The sequence below is a fragment of the Pinus tabuliformis genome, chromosome 7, assembly GCF_031772625.1.
Source record: "Pinus tabuliformis cultivar Carrire ecotype Pingquan chromosome 7, CPIR1, whole genome shotgun sequence".
Classification (NCBI taxonomy): Eukaryota; Viridiplantae; Streptophyta; class Pinopsida; order Pinales; family Pinaceae; genus Pinus; species Pinus tabuliformis.
The window spans coordinates 375782715-375805206 of NC_142293.1; the positions used below are offsets into that span (position 1 = coordinate 375782715).

At 39.9% G+C, this 22492-nt stretch overlaps 1 protein-coding gene across 2 annotated transcripts in view; it reads right to left on the bottom strand.

Moving 5' to 3' along the window:
- Positions 1 to 22492, bottom strand: part of LOC149247548 (SNF7 family protein) — a 207602-nt gene that overhangs the window by 107547 nt on the left and 77563 nt on the right. The window lies entirely within an intron of this gene.

Consider the following 22492-nt stretch of genomic DNA (forward strand, 5'->3'; position numbering starts at 1 on the left):
ATAAATAATATTTATTTTAAATACATAACTCAGGTTGTACACTACAATTGGTTCTCAGAAGTTTCTTGACTTCTCCAGAATCTAGACACTGACCATCTCCCCAGAGCATCTTCCCCCCTTCAGATACTCCCTTGCTGCACAGAGGCATCTCATGCCACTCAAACAAATATTAAATCAGTCCATCAAAGACGATATCTATAGATTGTACATTCAGATCACTTGGACTTCCCCCTGATGGGCCGGGCCCGAAGATGTCTTTCTATCTTGAGCATTTCCAAGAGTTACAAGATGGCATCATCGTCCACTCCCATACATGCGCAAACATTGGCTGCAGGCACTCAGGATCCCTTTGGGCCAGATTCAGGTTGGTTCTCATCAACTTTGAGCAGAGACTGACCACCATATACCAAGATCTAATGCGATCAGCCAGGGGTGTCACCTTCAAGAGCCAGAGACAAAGCAACACCTCATTTTTAGGTGCCCCATATACTACGAGATCACAGGACGCTACGACTGCCTCTATAGAGATTCAAGAGGATCCCTCTCTACCTTCTTCGAATATCCTAACCAAAGATGCCTAGACCTCTTCATCAGGAACATACTCAAACACAGAACTCAGGTCCTACATAACCCACCTCACTCAGGCGCAATTCAACAATCACATCATACTTTCAGGTTGATCTGGTTGACCGAAGCAATTAGTGTCTAGCTGAGTTCTAAAGTATTTCGGATAGTAGAATAGTGACCTCGAGTCTTCCCTCAACCCGCCCCCCCTGGGAAGCCAACCAATATCCTCGAGACCATTGTAGAGGTGTTGAATGGCACATCAGTTCACCAACACCCAGAGCGTCAAAGGGATTAGTTCCAGATGGTCCCTGAGCAGGGTGCACCCTTCCAGATAGTTCCCTAGAGCGTCTCCCCCTTCAGATTCTCCCTCTCTACACCAAACCATCTCGTGTAGCCTAAACAAGTACTAAATCAATCCATCAAAGAGGATATCTACAAACTATACATTCAAGTCACTTGGAATTTCACCCTCGACAGGACTGGGCCTAAAGATGTCTTTCTACCTTGAGCATTTCTTGAAGTTACAAGATGGAATCATCATCTACCCCCATACATGCACAAACATTGAATGCACTCACTCAGGATCCCTTTGGGCCAGCTTTAGGTTGGTTCTCATCGTCTTAGAGCAAAGACTAACCACCATATACCAAAATCTGATAGGATCTGTGAAGTATGTCACCTTCAAGAGCCAAAGACAAAGCAATACTTCATTTTTAGGTGCCCCCATACTAGAAGATCATAGGACACTATCACTGCCTCTATAGAGATTCAGGAGGATCCCTCTCTACCTTCTTCCAATATCCTAACCAAAGATGCCTATCCCTCTTCATCAAAGAGATATTCAGACCCAGATCTCAAATCCTACACAACCCACCTCACTCAGGGGCAATTCAGATGATCACAACATACTTTTAAGTTGATCTAGCTAATCAAAGCAACAAGCATAGAGCTGAGTTCTAGAGTATTTCAGATAGTAGAATAGTGAGGCCTCGAGTCTCCCCTCACCCCCCACCCCACCCCTTTGAGCAACCAACCAATATCCTTGAGACCATTATGGAGGTGTCGAATATCACATCAATTCACTCACACCCACAATGTCAAAGGGATTAGTTCTAGATGGTTTCTGAGCAGGGTACCCCCCAATGATCTCCTCCCCAGTCCCAATGGTGCAGCCCAATGTTGTACAATGTGGGGACGTTTTTTTGGCAATGAGGCATAGGAAGCGTGATTTTCCAAAAAAATTTAGAAGCGAAGTGTCTATTATATATATATATATATTCAACAACAACAAAAACATCTGAAAAACCAAATTAGTTGTAGAACATATGAAAACATGCATATATGTACCCAAATCAAGATAAATATGGCATCCATATTACATCAATGAGCAATTATTCGAGCATCAACCATTTAGATTCTAGAAATTACAAACAGACATCAAATTTTTAAACATAAAACATGACACAGATAATAGAAGGTAGACATTAATTGGAGGTAAACATGACACAGATAATAGAAAGTATCAAAATTTTAAGCATATAATAGAAAGTAGACATTAATAAAACATTCAAATAACTTATCTAGCAAGTTAGCAATTGTCAACATGAGTCATGACCAAATAATAATGTTTACAAAATAGGCCACTTGGCCACCACCAATTGCACACAGAACTAGGAAGACTAAAAAGATCAAATTCACAATACTAAAGTCTAAGACCCTAATCTATCATCCATAGACTATGACAAAAAAATAGTGAACTACGAATCTATCTACTAATCTCTCCTTACACCACCACGACCATTATCTGAGTCTCCACGTGGTAGCAGTGAAGAAGATGGTGGCTGTGGAACTAGAGATGAAGCCCATGTTGTTGTTATTGAAGACTGGAACATGGGGAGCATGGCACTGGATGGGGGTGTCATCTCAACACGATCATCAACATGTTGGATAAGAGCATCCTCCAATTGCTCTAAATACAACACACCATCCTCCAAATTGGTCGCCTCTGGATTTTTGTTCCAAAACTTAAAGTCCTTATTTTTTCATTACCTCCTCACAATAATGGGACAACAATCGCAAGTTGTAATAAGCATAAACCAAGCTCTCTACACAATTTACATTTAACATGTTTCTTTTAACACTGTGGATAAAGCTATAGATGCTCCAAAACCTCTCTCCAAAAGAAGTGTTCCCCATCTATGAGAGCACTCATATTACCAAAGTAGCACCTCCATACATGTTCCATCAGTCAAGAGAAGACATATTCCCTCGATCTCTCATTGCATGATTGCTCACAAATGCACCAGTGGAAAGGAGATAGTGGCTCAATTGTTTATGTATGATGCCACTCTCCTCGTCAAGGACTAATTTATCTAATTCTTTCATATAACCATCCAAAACCTCTGGAACTTGGTGTGGTTTCCTCTTCGTCACCCCATTAGGTACTAGTGTTGAAAGCCATGATACATGATAATATTTTGGCGTAAGAACATATGCTAAGGCATGCAATGAAATGTTTAGCATTTCCCATCATTTTTTCACCTCTGCACGAATATAATTGTACAAGGTGATATCTCCAAGCTTAAAATGTATTTAATCTACCCCAACATGCTATCCATGTTCTCATACACCACCCCAATTATTGGCCAATCTGAATCTGCAAGATTGATCTCATGTAATAAATTGGCTCGGTGAATTGCAAACATATTTAACTTGAGATCAAAAGTAATTGTCAAGAACAGAGTTCGTCACTACATTAGCACCATCTCTATCAATTCTCATTGTTGATTTTTCCATAGCACTCAAGAATCAGGTTTGAGTCTAAGATCACGATCACAAACACACTCAAATGCCACAACACAAGCACTTTGCATAGCAGAATAACATATAGCAGTCAATCAACAAGTACACAAAAAAAAAAATTAACCCACAAAATGTTATATGACAAATTTTAATACAAAAATCTTAGGGCTCCTGTGCTAGGGATCATGGCGCTTACATATAGCCCTGATACAAGATACAATTAGGGCTTGGTGTCAACAACTATGACCACCAATCTTTCCCTGAACAAAGTACACTTGACTTACATGTTGATGTAGCGCTCCACAATCCTTCCAGTCCACATACTTTCAACACATCAGGTGGGTACTTTGCCTCCCCTTCTATTGATCACTGCAACTTCTGCCACTTCATAAAGCTTGCATCTCCAACTCCTCAAGTGCCACTATCAACCCTCATGGCTGCTCCAAGATGATTGAATATAGGCTCACTGATCTTCCCACTGGCAGCCCTCTTGCTCCTCCAAGGTGTCTACTCTTAGGGTCTTCACAACTACCCTCTTCTTGCCTCTCTGCTAATCCAAAAATGACAAAACTTAGGGCTCAACAATCAGACCACATATCAACAATATGCCTCCATGCATCTCTTGAAATAGGGCTTCTGACCACAACCCTCTTTTCACTGATTTGCAAACCCCAAACCACTAAACTAGACCTTGACAATTTGCACTCTTATCAGTCCTCTAACAGCCACTTAGATGACTAAACTAGGGCATCAATACATTGCCTCCTAATAGTCCATCAACCCCTTCAATTAACATTGTACATGAGGTCTTTATGCTACCCTCTTGACAATGTCCTAGCTGCTCCAAAATGATGATCCTAGGGCACTTTAGATAGCCCACACAACAGTGACAATGGTATCCTCTGTCATTGTACTTAGGGCTTCAACAACTTATGTTCAAAACACTATTGAACATATCAGTAAATGTTGCTTTCTTCTTCACTTCAAGACAACCCCTTTGATATATGCCCTAGACACATCTTTGTCCACACGTCCAGCTGTACCAGAGTACATTGCAGCCTCTCTTCCAATTGCAACATCTGCGCACATCACTTGAGGAATCTTGCCCTATACATAGAAGCATTAGGTCATCATCTTAAGGTCTCAGCCCTCACACTTGTGCTCAGAAAACTAGGCCACAAGGGACAAAACTTGGGACTGATCTTGCATAGAACAACCTTGAACTAGGGCATTATAACCTGTTGTCAATAACCCTTACTGACAGCCCTCCATCACCTAGCAACCATCACATGAAAGACACAACCACTTACTTGTTACACACTTAACAAGGCCACGGTCATAGGGTTGAACTTTGATTGAGAATTTCAGCCTCTGTCTAGGGTTACCTTAGTCAACAAAAGCTTTCCTCCACTTTCTAGCCCTTAACTCACTATGTTCTTCCTCCAAATCATGTGGCCTTGTTCCGCCAAGAAGTGAGGCCTCTCGGCCCTTCAAGAGAAGCCTCACAACCCTCCAAAAACCTTGTTGCGGGAATCTCGACCTTCCTTTGTTGAACAGTATACCTGCGGCCAAAATCACAAAGAGAAACCACAGATCTTTTAGCCTAGAACCATGCAAGGACACAACCCTTCCTCCATAGATGAACTCAGTTGCCCTACAAAGATAAACTCGGCCTTTTTGATATCAAAACAAACCTTCTAACCCTTGTTCTCCAACTCGGCCATCACTGAGAAGGACGTCCTCCTTATGATCTCGTTCTTCCTTAGATGATCACGCTTCTGATGGATCAAATGAGTTAGATCTCCCTTCTTCTTATAGTTTTCATGAGGATAATGGCTAGCCCTCAAGAGGTGTCTCTTTAAGCCCAAGGTTGACTTGAACTTTCTAGACAAACCCCATCTATCTTAAGAAAAGAGGTCTCTTCCATTTGAATTCACCACATCATCAAACCCTTAGGTGCCCAACTTGATTTTGATGATTAAACAATTATTTCTTCACTTGGTTTCACAACCACAATTTTGGGTGCAATATCCACTGCTCGGATAAGGGTACAAGAACCTAGGCTAGTTACAGAGATAATATCGAATAGCAACTGCAGAGACAAGTATTTCGTTGAAGGAGCTCGAATATATTACAGAGATAATAACAGTGAACAGTTCGGATGCAATTACAATGAGATGTTATTACAGTGAATAGTTTGGATGTTATTACAATGACTACAGTAACTACAGAATCACAGATCTCGGTGCAATTACAGTGGAGCCTATCACAGTCTCGGTGCTATTTCAATGGAGATATCTCAGTGCTACTACAACAAGTGATCTCGGTATTGCTACAACAAATCATTTCGGTGCTACTAGCAGAAGAGAGGTTGAGACAAAGAAGGTTTGAATTCAAAGAGGCAGTAGTATAAGTCTAGAAGGAAGGCCGAAAGTTTTGAAGCTAAAGAAGATAGAAGTGGAAGAGGACTTGTGTCTTGGTCTTGGAGTGGCACAAAGGTCAAGGGTCTTGGTCTTGGTATTCGTCAATTGGAATCTCTATAAGAAGAATTTGTGTGGGTTTTCATCTCAAAGAGAGAGGTTTTGGCCCTAGTTGATAGCCTACATTCTGTGTCTCTTGTCTATCTATGTTCATGCATTGGTAGTTGTTTGATGAAGAAGAACACAAATAATAACACAAGATAAGAAGATCCTAATCTAAGAACTAAAAAGCATTCACAAACAGTTATCTAACAACAAAAATCACCAAATACTTGATGCCCTAAATTTCTCAACATTGTATCAGAGCTAAGGTAACAAAGTCAAGAAAGGACATCTAATCAAGAGACACACAAGGATCAAGTTCAAGGAAGGCATCAAAGCAAAGATCATCATGAATTCAAGATCTACAAAGGAAGCATCGTAACCAAAGAAGATGCGTACAAAGAAGTTGGTGGAACCCTCAAGACATCTCAAGAGACCACAAAGACCCTACTAAAGTTGAAGAACTTATACATCAAGGTCCTTCCTAGAGAAGCTAGATCAAAAGGCGATGTCATCTCACTCCTTGTGGGATCAAGGATCATTCTTGAAGAAAACTACCTTCATCAAGGAGAAGTTTTCTATCCTCTATATCATCATCAACATCAAAGAAGCAGCAAGGAGAAAGGAGCATCCTATCAAGTAAGTATATGACCTTATCTGAATCTGTCAAAATGTCTTTTTGCAAGGAAAGCAACAAATTGGTTGGGGCTTCAAACTATCTTGCATGGAAGAAAAGTACAAATCTAAATCCCATTGAAAATGAGGTCATGGATCATGTAAAAGGATCTATCACAAAACCAAGAGAGAAAGATGCTCAAGCTCTTGCCAAGTATATGAAAGGGGAAGTTAGGGCTCAAAGGATTCTCATAGAATCCATTAGGGATCCCCTCATCCCATATGTATCTAAACTCGAAACTTCAAAAGAAATCTATAAAACTGGTAGAGTTGTATTTCGTAAGCACTATTGGAGAAGTCATCTCATTAAGGCAAGAACTCTACAAGCTGAAGATGTATAGGGAAGATGGAATAGCCTCATACTTTATGAGGATAATTGAGATCCGGGATCAACTACAAGATCTGGGAGAAGTCATGTCCGATAGTGAAATGATTACAATTGTATTAAATGCACGACCGGAGGAGTGGGGTAGCTTCACTTCAAGTATCTATGGGAAGAAAGAAGCTACTCCATTCCAGGATCTACGGTCACCATGCAAAATTGAAGAATCTAGACTAAAGGCCAAATCTGATGTGGGAGCAGGTGAGCAAAATCAAGCTTATACTACAATGTGAAGAAGAATAGGGACAATTTGGAAACTTTGGTCCTCAAAAAAAGAAAAAGAACATGGCTAAAATTCAATGCTATGGATGTCAAGAATATGGAAACTACAAAAGAGATTGTCCTAAGAACAAGAAGGGCAATAACAAAAGAAGAAGAGAAGAAGCCCACATTATCGAGGAAGTGGAGGAAACTGAAAAGAAGAAATCCAAGAAGGAGCAAGTAATAGATCTCCACTATTGAGATCTTATTTGTAAGCCTTTAGGATTTGTCATCTAGTCATAAAATTCAAAGAGAGTCAATGTCATGTATGAAGAACCCTTATTAGGCATGTTACAAATGTATATAAGTGAACAGGAGTGTCAATTAGCCCTCCAAGACAAGCACAAGTTATCCTTCTTCAAGTCGGCTTCAAGATGAAATATAGAACTCATGTCGCCTCACCTAAATTCAAGACACAACTCTTCATATGGTCATGTCGGCTAATATACATGGACAGAGTACTATAAATAGGCATCTCGGCCTATTCCACAGTCAAGAAATTTGGATCACCTCTGAAATTTGGTAGCTAATTGTAGAGAGAAGTTCGATGAAGAAGCTTCGATAAAGGTACAGGAACTCGAGCTAGGTACAGAGATAAGATTGGATAGCAATTGTGGAGACAAGTATTTTGCTGAAGGAGCTCGAATATATTATAGAGATAATAACAGTGAACAGTTCAGATGCTATTACAGTGAATAGTTTGGATGCTATTACAGTGACTACTATAACTACAAATCTCGGTGCAATTACAGTGGAGCCTATCACAGTCTCGGTGCTATTATAGTGGAAATACCTCAATGCTACTACAGCAAGTGATCTCGATATTTCTACAGCAAATAATTTCGGTGCTACCAGCAAAAGAGAGACCAAGACAAAGAAGTTATGAATTCAAAGAGGCAGTAGTAGAAGCCTAGAAGCAAGGCCGAAATTTTTGAAGCTAGAGAAGATCGAAGTGGAAGAGGACTTGTGTCTTGGTCTTGGAGTGGCACAAAGGTCAAGGGTCTTGGTCTTGATATTCATTAATTGGAATCTCTATAAGAAGAATTTGTGCTAGTTTTCCTCTCAAAAAGTGAGAGGTTTTGGCCTTGGTTGATAGCCTACATTCTATGTCTCTTATCTATCTATGTTCATGCATTCGTAGTTGTTTGATGAAGAAGAACACAAATAATAACAAAAGATAAGAAGATCCTAATCTAAGAAGTAAAAAGCATTCACAAACATCAACCTTGATGCAGTAGCTTCACAGCTTCGACCTTGATGCAGCAGCTTCAACCTTGATACAGCTTCAAAATTCCATTGCACGAGACAGAGAGAGGGAGAGGGAGACCCAAAAACTTTGATTCCAGCTTCCTTCTTGAACTTCACACTTTCTCTGCTTCCCAGCCACTGCAATTCGAACTTGTGTGAGATGTCCTCCAAATAAGTCGAGTTGTTGCTTATATATAGTCATCTTAGGTGATCGAATTCTTCTAATGAGGCCGACTTGTCCTTCCTTGAGGCCGACTTGGTGGAGGAGGCCTAATTGACCTAATTTACATTAAAATAATTTTCTTTCTTGACAAATAATTCCCAAGAAGGGTTCTTTACATTGTGACATGGACAAGGACACTTAACATAAACCCTAGAAGTCTTCAATGGAGACTTTGACCTAAAAACAATTGACCCAAGCATGAAACCCATGCTTTAATAAGCCAATTTATTTAATAATAAAATTTCTTTTTCTTTCTTTTGACAAATACATTTCAAATATAATTATGAAGACCGACACTAGTTACATTCTTCAACACTCCCTCTTAACTAGGGAGGTATTCATAATTACCTATATCTATAGAGGTACATGGAAGATCTCCAAAATGAACTACGAAGAGTTTAGCACACTCAGTGCTACGGACTAGATTCCTGACCAGGGTAATCTATCCAGGTAGAACTAAGATGGACTAAAGCTTTCAGCCAATCTAGGTATTATCAGGCTTACTCACTAACCATCAACCCAGGGATCTAGGTGTGTATCCAAGGTCAGAGCTCCAAGACCAACACCACCCTCCCTCTTCGGGATCTAGACATCAAACACACATAGGTCGGCCAGATGTCATCCCAAGCATCCGCCATTAGATGCTTCATCTCTCCCTAATAAACTAGATATATCCATTTGTCCAAGCATGCTACCAGAGTGTTCAACCTATTTATGGAGAGACAAGCACAAACCCCAATTAGTAATAATCTTTCAAATATACATACAAGTAAACACAAACCTTCGGAGTCTTCAATCATCCTCATGCCACTTATATCAAGTTATTCATATGCAACTAGTCGGAAGCTTTTCTTCTTTCATTTCTTCATCAGCACCAAGACATCCTCAAAACTTTGTGGTGCATTCATTCATTCTCCGATTTCTTCTTCAAGGTATCTATCCTTACTCTCATAATATTCCCTCTCTCTTAACTAGGGAGACATACTCTTTTTTTCTAATCATGTTACTTCTCAACTTAGAAAGATCAGCGATTTTATTTTTCTATAACATCGAAGAAGCTTCATCCTTTCACAACTTCATCAAGGTCATCTTGATCATCCTCATCCTTATAGTTTTCTTCATCATGCTCATCATTATTTTTCAATTACAAATATCTTCAACATCTTGAAGATTATGTACCTGCAAAACTTAAACAGCGAGTACAACCAAATATAAAAGAATGAAGTTAACCATATCAGAATCATGTCAATACAATAATGAAACTATTAGACTTCAGATATCAATTAGCTAAACCTAGTTAGGTTCATAATCAACGTAAGACACATCTGGACTTCAAATTCCTGCTATGGTTGTTGTCATAAACCCTATATCACATCATCAAGACTTAAAGCAACTTAGTCAAGAAATCAGTCTCATTCTATCTACTGGACTTCAAATTCTTGCTAGGGTTATTGTCATAAACCCTATATCACATCATCAAGACTTAAAGCAACTTAGTCAAGAAATCAGACTCATTCTATCTAGGGCCTCAATATTATTTTCAGAGATATATGACAGATTCTACTATGATCCATTACAAACCCTAGATTCCATCTTAGAGACACAAATCCTTAGATATCAGCAATTCAATCAAATAACAATTCTACTATACATTTTAGACTCTACTAGGGTTTGTTGCAAACCCTAGATTTAATCATCATATTGGAAACAATATCATCATATCCTAGAATATCAAACTTCTACTAGGGCTTTGTTACAAACCCTAGAATTTACAAACTATGAGCATCAACAATTAGGTTAGCATATATACATATCTAGGATTTCATAATCATGCACAAGCATATCACAACAATATCTACTAGGTAAACCCAAGACACAAATATCAATACATTAAAGTTAGACATACAACAATTTTGACTAGGCTAGGGTTTCGATCAAACAGATGAACATACACCTAGGGCTTCATTCCTAGGATCTTACTATAGATATTATAAGGGTTTTGCTCATAAACCCTAATTCATCAAACCCTAAAGATCTAGGGATTCAATACATAACTTTAGATAGAAAACCCTAAAGGACTAGGGATTTTATCATAACAATACCAAAACATCAAAAGAATAGGAATTCTAGATTTCATCAATAACCCTAAGTAGACTAGGGTTTCCATATTAGCATCGACATACCCTTAGGTTAGGATTTTACGGTGAACCTTTCTAGGGTTCCACAAGAATGATAAAGTAATGAGGGTAGATTCAATCTAATGATTAATCACCCTAACAAGAATCTTTGTGATTCAAAACCCTAGACATAACGATGTTAGTAATGTAAAGCAAATTTTAAAAGAAAGAATGACCATACCTTTTGCATGAAGAGAACTTTATAACAAAGCTTATAGTTTAAGACATACCTCGAGTTGTTCCTTAACAAACCTTGTATGACATCAATTCTTGAAGGGTAGAACTTCTTCCATGCTTCAATTTTATCCTTTGAAGTCTCCTCCATAACCCTCGAGTATCTAGCAAGCTTTCCTAACATGGAAAATATAAAAGGTTATTAGCATATAATTCAAACAAGTCTTGATGTGAGTAGGAAACCAAACATGAAAAGATGAAACAAAGAACAAAATACTTATCTTTTGGTAAATTGATGGAGGCTCCCTCTTAATCCAATCTTGAGGGAAACCTACAACTAAAAATAAAAGATGTTCTAACAAGACATGTTAGACCTACAAGTTCAAGAAATCAAAAAATAAAGGAAAACAATTCAAAACTTAGAATAGAAGGATATGTAAGGGATAGAGTCCCTAGCAAATAAGTCTTTGACTTCGGATTCTTCCATCTTGTTCTTCTTTGGTTGGGCTTCACGACAATATTTGCTTGATCCCTATCTCTCTTCTTATTCCTTGGACTCTCTGGACAATGACTTTTGTTGTAACCCATCTTGTAACAACTGTAACATTCAATCTTTGATAGGTCTACTTTCTTCTTTGGTCCTTTGTACTTCTTGAAAGTTCCCTTTTTCTTGTGATGAGCAAAATAGGCATTTGAGACATTCTCCTAATCATCCTACTTCTTGTTGCTTACTAACGATATTCTAGCTTCTTGACTACATGCATTCCATATTTATTCAAATGTTCGAGTATCATTCCAACTGTTGATTCCCGATGTAAAGGCACTCCATGATGTTGGTAGTCCTAGAAGGGTAGTAATCACGAGCACTTTTTCTGGTACAATTTCATCTATTGCTTGAAGTCTAAGTTGCAGGAAACGTTGCCCAGGGATCCATTTCCGGCCGAAAACGAAACAAAAACGAGGAAACTCATACTACTGTATGGCTTGGAAACTCGTTTCTGACCGTACTGACCCATTTCACACTAGGGAAATGGGCCAGTACAGTCGGAAACGATTTTCCAGGTCATACAGCAAAGTTTCCAATTAACACTTTACATTTTCTTTTTCTTTTTTTTTTAATTTTGTCGCTTCTAATTTTTTATTGGGCGACTAAAATATCTTCTAGATGCTTCTAGATGCCTCTCTCAAGTTATAAAAAAGACAACTTTTTTGAGTGGGGCAGCCTAATGTTGAAGCCTATGGCCCTAGTGTTGATATGTAGTTCATGGTCATGTTAAATTCTTAAAGTAAAAGTGACATTCTCCTTTATCTTTCATTTTCATCCTTTTACTTAAATTTTTAACATTACCATGAAATGGCTCAGGATGCTTGAGAGTGGTTTCGCCCTCATTGGATTTCATATGGAGAAAGTAGAATTTTAAATCTCACTCAAAATCCAACAGACTTATCTGTTTATCAGGATTCCAGGATTGGGGGGATTGCAATGTTTCCATTGGATTTTGTCATGTACTAGGGTATGGAGCTTGTATTTAATCAAGAGCACTAAGGTCGTTCGACTATGTAGGAAGAGACTCCCAATCAAGCACGAGACAAGAAATTAGAAATTTCTCATGGCTAATTTTGGATATTGCTATTTTCATTATGTGATCATTCATGATTAAATGTGATGTAAATTTAGAGACTTATAGTTTATTCATTGACAATTGACAATTTAATCATAATGTAATAAATTAGAATGTATCATGTATGCTTTATGATTGCACATATTTCTTAAATGTCCTAATATATATATATATATATATATATATATATATATATATATATATATATATTGATTGTGTTTCCCCGTTTCCAAAATTTGGGGGGGCCACGTTTCATACCCGTTCCCGTTTCGGAAACTCGTACTCATTTCCCTGTACCGTGCAACTTAGCTTGAAGTTCATCTCTGATTCTAGATATCCTTATAAAGAAGGATGCCACAGTATCGTCCTCCGTTATCTTAATAGTTCTTAATTCATTCTTGAGGCTTGCAAGACAATGTTCTTGATTGTGAATAATTTGGCTAGAGCCTCATACATTTCTTGAGTAAAATCTATGTTGGATATATATGGAATGAGGTTGTCCTTTACTCCATCCACTATTAGGTTTATGGCCAATATTTCGGTTTCTCTTAACTTTGTTTTCTCTGCTTCACTTGAATCATATGTACGTTTCTTGACTTTTCCTGTAACTAAATCCAAAACTTTATTCTTCTTGAGGATGAGATCTATCCTCTTTTTCCATGCCCTATAGTTGGAGGCCCCTTCTAGTATGTTTTCTCCCTTCATTGAGTTAGACATAGTTCTTGTAGATAGTAGGCTTATCCCCTTATATGATCCCTTTAATGATCTTCCTTCAATCTCCTTTCTCTCTTCAATAGATCTTCAGGCTGCCTTTTTCTTCTTCTTCACCTTAGCTCTGATACCATGTTGGAAAATCGAAAAGGCAGAAAGATTTTCTCTTGTTGATAATTACTTGTGATTTCTTTGAGTTATTATTGTTTTTCTTATGTTCTTTATCTTAGTTCATCAAGCAATTACCAAAACCAAAACACGAAGATCAAGGACACCAGATATAGGCACACAGCCAAGGCAAAACCCCTATATAGGGAAAACCCAATCAAGAACTCTTCCTTCAGTAATTCGAATGAGATAAACCAAGACCCTAGACCAACAAACCTTCCTCCTCCACCAAGTCAGCCTTCCATGATGATTTAGTAGTCTCTTCTTATTCAGCAGCTTCAACCCAGCAACAATCCAAAAATTTTGACTTCCCAGCGACAGAACTTCGACCCAACTTCAAAACTGCAGTCTCGATCTGGCAATTTCAATAGCTTTAGCCTAGCAACTTCACAACTTTGACCTTGACGCAGCAACTTCACAACTTCAACCTTGATGCAACAGCTTCACAGCATCGACCTTGATGCAGCTTCAGAATTTTGTTACACATGAGAGAGAGAGAGACCCAAAAACTTTGATTCCAGCTTCCTTCTTGAACTTCACACTTTTTCTACTTCCCAACTACTGCAATTCAAACTTGTGTGAGATGTCCTCCAAATGGGTCAAGTTGTTGCTTCTATATAGTCATCTTAGGTGATCGAATTCTTCTAATGAGGCCGACTTGGTGGAGGAGGCCTAATTGACCTAATTTACATTAAAATAATTTTATTTCTTGACAAATAATTCCCAAGAAGGGTTCTTTACATTGTGACATGGGCAAGGACACTTAACATGAACCCTAGAAGTCTTCAATGGAGACTTTGACCTAAAAACAATTGACCCAAGCATGAAACCCATGCTTTAATAAGCCAATTTATTTAATAATAAAATTTATTTTTCTTTCTTTTGACAAATACATTTCAAATATAATTATGAAGACCGACACTAGTTATTTTCTTCAACACAAGTCAGGTCTCTCATCCCTTCAAGACAAGCCTCATGGCCCTCAAAAAACCTTGTCGCAAGAGTCTCAGCCTTCCCTTACTGAACAATATACCTACAACCAAAATCACAAAGAGAAACCACAGATCTTCTAACCCCGAACCATGCAAGGACATAGTCCTTTCTCCATAGATGAACTCGGATGCCCTACAAACATAACCTTAGCCTTTTTCGGATCAGAACAAGCCTCCTAACCCTTGTTCTCCAACTCAGCCATCACTGAGGCAAACGTCCTCCTTAGGATCTCATTCTTTCCTTAGATGATAACTCTTGTGATGGATCAAATGAGTTAGATCTCCTTTCTTTTTATAGTTTTCATGAGGGTAACAGCTAGCCCTTAAGAGGTTTCCCCTTAAGCCTAAGGTCAATTTGAACTTTCTAAACAAACCCCAACTATCTTAAGAAAATAAGACTCTTCCATTTGAATTCACCACATCATCACACCCTTAGGTTTCCCTCAACCCTTAAAGGGTGCCCTGCTTGATTTTGATGATTAAACAATTATTTCTTCACTTCGTTTCGCGCCCACAACTTTGAGTGCAAAACCCACTGCTTGGGTACACTTGCCCAAAGAGCCCACGTGGGTCAAACTTCTCCCAAACCTAGAACCCTAGGGTGTGGGAGTACATCCTAAGCTACATAAATCAACAATCACCTCATCCCATGAATCACACGTCACCATAAAGCTTGTCTCACCTTCACTAGGCGCCTAAAGCTTAAGTAGTTGCAACTTAGAGTAAGTGCCATAAAAGTAGTTGACCCTTGTATGCCATGTGACATATTTAATGAGTTGATTCCTTTCTTGTATAGTTGATTAATCCATCCACATTCTTTATGCTTCACAATATCATGCATCAAAAGGTTCAATGTGTGCACAAGGCACCCAAACCAAAAGAGGTGTATATGATTCCACTAATTGATTTTTCCTACTCCCTTACAATTTGTTGCATTATTAGTGATCACTTGAACCACATTATTAGGACCAACATCATTAATTGTTCTCAATAAAAGGTCTGCAATGTTTTGAGAAGATGTAGTGATGAAGGTGGAGTCATTACTTGCAAGAAACATTGCACCGCTAGCAAAAACACCAAGAACATTTATGAAATGATAGTTTCTAACATTTGTCCAACCATCTACTATGATGGATACCCCACAATCCACACACTCATTTGTAAACCGTGTCAAATCTCTATGAATCTTTGCTTTTTCTTTGTCTAATAACAAAGTTCTAGCTTTCTCATAGTTGGGGCTCTTGTATCCTTTTGGAGCTTCATTGATGGCCTTAACCAAATCAGGCCAATAGGTAGAACAAAGCACATTGAATGGTATATCGCAAGCACAAAGAAATCAGACCACTTATGCATCCACATCATCCCTCCCACCACATTCAAGAGATCTACTATTGTTCTTCTAGATTTAGAGGTTCCAAAAGTACGAAGAAGAGATGAGGTGTGGCCACCAAATCTAGAGGTTGCACTTGCATCAAGCTAAAGCTTTTGTTTATGGTTTTCTTTTGTTCAACCTTCTTTATTTGGATGTGTTTTTTGCCAATGTTCCATTGGCAGTGTTACCCACCAAAATGGGTAACCCCATTAGAGGATTTTTTTCTCCTACATTTGACAGCCAGTCAGTTAGCCAGATAATCAAACAGCCCCCTGCCAACCACCATTAGTTGATGATATGCCATATATCTCCGCCTCCTGTATCAGCCATTTGCTTCTCACCGATCTAACATGAGCACATGGACAAAGGTGGGTTGCCACTCTAAAGGTACTTTGATCATTTTGCAATTAGGTGGTTATACTTGTTTGTTCTTGGCCTTTAGTATAGATTATGCGGTGATCCGAAAGATTGACAAACTTTGACCATGATCTTGTTCTCTCACCTTACTTAGGGAGTTAATCTTTGATTGTAATCAGTGGGACCTCTCTTAAGGCCCTTTGGGATATAGGAGGGGCACTACTTGGGAAGCCCTAATTAAGATAACGTAGTTCCATCTTCCCATATGTCATACTTAACACTTTCCATCTCACATTATAAGCCCATATTTCACCTCCATTCTTCGGGTACAACTTGTCATTGGTTCTTTGGGAATTGGCACTCATATGCCCACATACCTGGGTAGGGCACAAAAACTTTCCTTGGGAGGTTGACAAAAGAAACAGAATGAGTGAATCATGGCCACAATGAAATAAAGGAAAGAAAAGTCAAAAGGAAAAGGATGGTCAAGGACATAAAGATTAGCATGTGGGCAAAAGCCTAGCATGAGCTCTGCCAACTCCTATGTTGCACGAAACTTCTAGGAACCAGACGTTTCGGGCCATGTCCATACATGAAACTCGAAACTCGGCTAAAACTTGGCCAAAACTCGATGATCACGTAATCATCTATGAGAATTAATATAACTTGGTTTTCCTTCTAAATTTTTATCTATGGTTCTTATTCCCTTTTTTCTTCCAAGATAATGTGTTATTCACTTATTTATAATATATATATATATATATAGATGACGTTTCGGCCAATGTTTCGCCCAAAGTTTCCATTTTTGGGAGGTGACGTTTTTAAACATACATGTTTCAGAAACTCCAAAACGTTTCAAAGTTTCGTGCAACTTAGCCTCACTCGTATGGCCATCACCTGGTTCCTGAGCACATATGGCTCCACTATTTCAAAAGAAAGAACCTTCAAATGTCCCAACCCTAATGAGCGATAAACAAACTCATCTTAAAGGGGGAATAAAATTGCTACATCATACAAAGCAAGCTCTGTTGAAAAGTGTAACTAGGTTCAGTCTTCATAATGACATGTAATTATGATTTTAAGTAAAAGATGTAAAGAAGAAAAATAACATTATTGCAATGCTTGACTCATGGGTTTCATGAGAAAGATTTTATTTTTAGTTAAGACTCCCATTGTGAGCCTTGGGGGATTTTTTCATCCAGTCATAAAAGTCTAAAGAGTCATTGTCATGTATTGAAGGCATGTTACACATTGTAAAAGTCAATTTTGCTTTTGGGTCCTATTATTTCAGAGACGGAGGAAAGCGCGCGCGGAGCTGGAGCGAGGGTTTGGAGAATCGCAGCAGCAGCAGCTTCGCCTTGGCCTGGGCCGCGAGGCCTGTTTTGGGGCCTGGCCTCCGCCATGGCCCATTCTGATCCATCATCTGGGGATGCAGAGAAAGCTTTCTCTGATTTGCTAAAATCTCTGCCCCCTGTCCGTCCGAAGCCAGCAACATCCAAATTTGTTAAGAAACTTGATACACTCCAAGAAGTTCAGTTACCTCCTTCTCTTCCACGAATGGCAGCTTTATCTCTAGCAGAAAAAGGGCTCATTGGGCAGTTCACAGGCTTATGGCCCTCACCAAAGACAGTCCAGAGATGGGTGGAAAGGAACTGGTCTGATAAAACTCAAGGAAAGATTTCGATTCGATTTTGCGGCAAAGGCTATTATACCTTCCATTTTGAAACCAAAGCAGATAAGGATCTGATATTTAGAAACGGGCCCTATTTTATGGACTCTCGAGGGTTATATCTGAACAAATGGACCCCTGATTTCGACCCTGAACTCGATATTCCGAATGCGGTTCCGGTTTGGGTCCGTCTTCCCCATCTCCCCCTGCACTGCTGGGGAGATGACTCGGTAAAAGCAATAGGGAATGCAGTCGGCAAGTACATCGACAGAAGCGAGCCTAAAGATAACATGCAAGCTTGTGCAAGGATTTGCGTAGAAGTGGACCTTGGGAAAGGCCTACCAGAAGCCATCAAGCTGAAGGTGGATGACTGGAGCTACATACAGCAGCTGGACTACGAGCAAATTCCATTTAAATGTAAGGTATGTCATGAATACGGCCATTTTGCCAATAGATGCTCTAAAAATACTAATCTCGACTCTGAAGATCAAGGAGATCAGTGGGAAACTGTGAAAAAAAAGAAAGCAGCACCTCAGGCAAAACAAGATCCACCTCCTGAACAACCGGGACCCTCCTCTCCTCGCCCCACCTCTCCATCTTTTAACCCTCCTGGACCTTCCCTTGACTCTTCCTTCCCCTCCTCTTCCAACCCCTTCCTTATTTTATCCTCTGATGATCCTCAGACTGATCAGCCATCTTCGAATCTGATTGAGCCCCCCTTGATTTCTTCGACCCCCTCTCAGCCCGTCATTGATCCTCCCCCCCTCAGAACCACCAGAAGTTCCTCCAAAGACTTTGGCTCCTCCGGTGATATCCACAAGAAACCTGGACCAGGCAGAAAGTCAGCCAAGCAGCATCGGGAAGAAAGCACGCAAAAGGACATAGCCCTAGGGATCCAAACTCCTATGGAATCTTTCATTACAGGTTCACAAGAGAAAGATACAGCAGGTAAAGAACATGAGAGGCGAGCACCTCCTCGCTCGAACGCCTCATGATGAAGCTTTTATCTTGGAACAGCAGGGGTATGGGGCACCCCTCCAAATCAGCTGCCCTACGAGACCTTCTTCAAACAGAAAGACCTGAAATTGTTCTGATACAGGAAACCAAGCAAAGTCAGAGCGAAATGCAAATAATTATAGAAGCCCAAAAAAATTTCTCAGGGGCCAGTAGCAACTCCAGAGGAGCCTCTGGAGGAATCACAACCATGTGGAATAAGCAGTACTGGGACTGCAAATCCTTTGTCCTCAATCAAAACTGGGTTAGGACCAACCTTATCAACAAGGAAGAGAGCTGTGACTTAATCATTTATAATGTCTATATCCCCAACCATTACCGGGAAAAGGAACAATGTTGGAAGGATTTGAAGGAAGAAATAGACAAGGAGCAGAACCCAAATGTTATTCTTGCTGGAGACTTCAATTTAATTCTTCATGCGAATGAGAAAAGGGGGGGCACCTTCACCCCCGACCCCTCCAGAAGACAGCTGGAAATGATAATGGCTGAACATGAACTGATGGATATCATTCCAAAAAATAGGAAATATACTTGGAACAACAGAAGATTGGGGCCAGGCAACATTATGGAAAGGTTGGACAGAATACTGGTCAATGTTTCCCTTCTCTCCTCCTTTGCCGCAGGCCACACCAAAATTCTCAGTGCCACAGCCTCAGATCACTTCCCCATTCTCTTAACGCTGGACTCCCACGCTCATTTGGGACCAATTCCGTTCAGGTACAATCCCTTGTGGAGAGACAGCGCTGAGGCCGTGGCTATCATAGAAGAAACTTGGAAGCAACACGTTGAAGGTTCCCCAAATCATATTTGGGAAACAAAACTTCGAAACATAAGGAAGGCACTCAAGGATTGGGCAAAAGCCAGCTATCAAGAGCCAGAAAAAATAAGGAAAAAACTACAGCAGGATTTGGAAGAGATCCACAAACAAATAGAGGACCATGGATTCACTCATCAGCTGAAAAGTAAGGAATGGGAGGTTCAGGGACAGCTAATTCAAATAAAGAGAGCGGAAGAGATCAAATGGAGGATCAAGTCAAGAGAATTATGGTTAAAGGAAGGTGATAAAAATACGGCATACTTTCATAAGCAGGCCACAGCAAAAAAAACAAGGAACAATGTTACCACTATTACTGATAGTCAAGGCAGCCAGCATAATGACCAAGAATCTATAAAAAGAGCTGCCTTCCTCCATTACAATTGTCTCCTCACAGAAAATCAAGGAGACGCTGACTATTCGGCCTTCCTTAAGCATCTTCCGGAAAAAATCTCTGTTGAGGAGAATGACAGGTTAAACAGTGAAATTACAGAGGAGGAGATCAGAAAAGCCATCTGGACTTTACAACCAGACAAGTCCCCAGGTCCAGACGGTTTCCCAATAAATTTTTACAGGGACCATTGGCATTTGATAAAAAAAGATCTTGTTAAAATGATGAAAGGAATCCAAAGGAAAAAGAAAATGGGGGGCTTCACAAATTCAACTTTTCTCGCCCTCATTCCTAAGGAAAACCGCCCCACTTCTTTCTCCAGATTTAGACCTATTTCTTTGTGTAACACTTCTTACAAGATCTTTGCAAAAATTATAGCAGCCAGGCTCCAGCCACTTCTCCCTTCCCTTATATCTGAAAATCAAGGAGGCTTCATGTCCAACAGGCAAATTCATGATACCATCACCTTGGTTCAAGAAGCTATCCACTCCAGCACATCTAGGCAGGAGAAAGGCTTCGTTCTTAAGCTAGATTTAGCCAACGCATTCGATCGAGTAAGACACTCCTTCTTGTTCGCTGTCTTGAGGAAAATGGGATTTAATTCTGCCTTCATCAGCACCATTGCCGCTTGTATCTCTGGCCCCTGGATCTCGCCTCTCATAAACGGCCGCCCTTGCGATGCTTTTCAATCCTCAAGAGGGCTAAGGCAAGGTTGCCCTCTTTCCCCCTATCTTTTCATCTTGATGGCTGAATCCTTTAGCAGCACCCTTGAACACAACAGAAGAGTTGGCCTCATCTCTGGTATCAAGTTTGGAAACGGAGTGAAAAATATCAATCACTCTCAATTTGCTGACGACACTCTGCTTATTGGTGGGGCATCCACTACTATAGCAAGGCGCTTCAAAATCCTCCTCGATCAATTTATGGCGTGCTCAGGAGGAGAAGTCAACTTCCAAAAAAGTTGCATCTATGGATGGAACATCTCCAATCAAACAGCCCACAGTATTGCTAACATCTTTGGAGTTGCCTTCAAAGCAACCTGGGACCACTTTACCTACCTTGGGATGCCGGTCACCATGGGCTCTCTAAAAGCCACCACCTGGAATGAAATAATAGACAAAGTCAAAAGGAAGGTTCAGCAATGGGGAACTCAATGGCTTAACCCAGCTGGCAGATTAATTTTGCTCAAATCAGGTATCTCCTCCTTACCTTTATACCGATTCACTCTTTATCAAGCTCCTGCTTCTTTTCACTATAAGCTGGAAACCGCCCTCCGCAATTTTTTATGGCAAGGAGGGAAAAAAGAAAAAAATAGATTCAATTTGGTCAATTGGAAAAGCGTAATACAATCTCCAGATAGAGGTGGGTTGGGAATCAGAGCTCCTAAAATTCTAAATCTCGCATTTGGGATTAAAATGGCTTGGAGGCTAATTAATGAACCAAAAGCCTGGTGGAAACAGGTCATTGAATGCAAATATCTCTCTGACAATAAACAAAGACTCCTTGAAACTGATATTCCCAATAGAGATTCTACCAAAATCTGGCACCTCTGTAAGAAAGCAATCCCCACTCTCATTCAAAACACCTCAAAGATTCCGGGGGAAGGGAGCAGTATAAATTATGCCACTGATAAAATTATGGGTTTCCAACCTCTAAATACTGTTGAAGAAGCCATTCCCTTCATCCTCTATCTTAACAGCAAAGGCATTCAGAGGCTGGACCAAATTTCAAAATGGGATGCTGATACTGGAGCTTGGACTAGCTGGGACTTTCCAGTTATTCCCCCACACTTGGAATCAAGCTATCAAGCCCTCCATAAAAATCTTCAGAACAGAGCCCCCATTAAAAAAGGAGCAGCAGATGGGTTTAGATGGGACCCCACGGGCTCAAGCTATACCATCAAATCTGGCTATCAATTCATTTGCAACAACACTTACCAGACACCCGCCTGGAATCAATGGAGAACAATATGGAAATCTGAGGCCATCCCCAAGGTCAAATTCTTCATCTGGTTGCTATTAAAGGGTAGAATCCTCACTTCGGAAAACCTAAGAAAGAGAGGGATACATGGACCTTCAATCTGCCCTAATTGTTGCTCTGAGGAGGAAACCATCCACCATCTATTCCTTGATTGCATCTTCGCGAAGAAATGCTGGACCATCATGTCCAACTTGGGCAATATAACATGGCAACCTCAGCAAAACATTGCAGAGACAATCCAAGATTGGAGAAGGAATTGCCCTTGGAAAGATAAAAGGAGCAAGATAGTCAAAAGAACTTGGGATATCATACCTCACAACCTTCTTTGGAAAATCTGGCTCACAAGAAACAAGAAAATCTTTCAAAACAAA